Below are 1,232 nucleotides of genomic sequence, written 5' to 3'. Positions count from 1 at the left end.
ATTAACTCTAGAATTTCTCCGGCACTACTGTACTTAAACTTGATATTTTTTTTCTTACCGTGCTTCACATTTGGCAAATGATCCCTTTGCGTCTTTTCCACAGTTTCCATACGGATCTCCCGCCGAGTTGACTCTTTCGAAACAGATTCCTGGAGCTGGTTTTGCACCTGTTAAACACACACAAGGTTCTTCACATATATTGAACACACAGATGAGGTATAGACAGATGCAGTAGCTGTTCCTCCAGGCCTTCGGGTGGCGCTGTCCTCACCCTGTCCCCACAGTGTGATGCACTGCTGCTCGTGTGTCTGGCAGATGCCGTTGTAACAGTGTCCATCCACACCTTGACAGTGGTGTCCGTCGTGCAGGTAGACATTAGCGGGGCAGTGGGGATCGGCACCTGTGCAAAACTCCGGCAGGTCACAGGAGTTACTGGACTCACGGCACGGAGTCCCTGCAGGCTTCAGCTACACAACAAACACATCATGAAATTTGGCACATATATTAATACTATAAAAATATAATATTAATATGGCAATAACACAATGAAGTCCTTTCAGTCAATACAAAATAACAGTTTACTTTTATCTTAATTTATTAATGTTCCTGGTTTTATTGTGAATGATTCCTCAGTCCATGTCCATGTTCTAAAGAATAAAAAAAATTGATTGCTTTAGAATAATATGCACTTTTACTTACTTATTTTGTTTGGTTATTTAGGCTTACAGTGTTTTAATAGCCAACTTTTGATAAGATTATTACTATTTACAAACACGAAAAAGATACAAATTGAAAAATAAAGCACAATGAAAACAGAGACTTGATTTAAGAAAATATTAACTTCAAATTTGTAAAACATTTTTTTTAAAACATTACATTGAATAACATTTATTATATATTAAATTGTTATAAAATAATTTAATATTTAATACATTTTCTGAATCAATGTCATCCTTAAGCTAATCTCATTAATTAATTTTGCTGCACATTTTTAATTTAAGTACATAAAATTAGCAAGGTATTAAAGAGTCAACAAATAAAGTGGATTACGATGAACGTCAAAAGTTACCTGACAGTCTTCACAACACTGTCCATGTGCACATACGGCCTCCTGTTTCAGTGTGCATGTACTGGCATTACAGCAGGGATTCAGACACTCCTACAGAGACAGAGATTTAACACTGATAATAGCAGAAATGTTTCTTGAGCAGCAAATCAGCATATTAGAATGA

The 1,232-nt window shown here is 36.1% G+C and overlaps 1 long non-coding RNA gene across 1 annotated transcript; it reads right to left on the bottom strand.

Annotated features, from left to right (window-relative positions):
* Nucleotides 1–64: 64 nt before the first annotated feature.
* Nucleotides 65–1,158, bottom strand: LOC107580704 (uncharacterized). Its single transcript, XR_001608687.1, has 3 exons — nucleotides 1,070–1,158; nucleotides 272–467; nucleotides 65–167 (listed from the first exon to the last, which is right to left on the bottom strand). It is a non-coding gene; the product is annotated as an uncharacterized lncRNA (long non-coding RNA).
* Nucleotides 1,159–1,232: the final 74 nt, after the last annotated feature.

This window comes from Sinocyclocheilus grahami, unplaced genomic scaffold, assembly GCF_001515645.1.
Source record: "Sinocyclocheilus grahami isolate Dianchi unplaced genomic scaffold, SAMN03320097.WGS_v1.1 scaffold40684.1, whole genome shotgun sequence".
Classification (NCBI taxonomy): Eukaryota; Metazoa; Chordata; class Actinopteri; order Cypriniformes; family Cyprinidae; genus Sinocyclocheilus; species Sinocyclocheilus grahami.
Note: the sequence above shows the minus strand (reverse complement) of the source record. Positions and strands in the feature narration are given on the sequence as shown.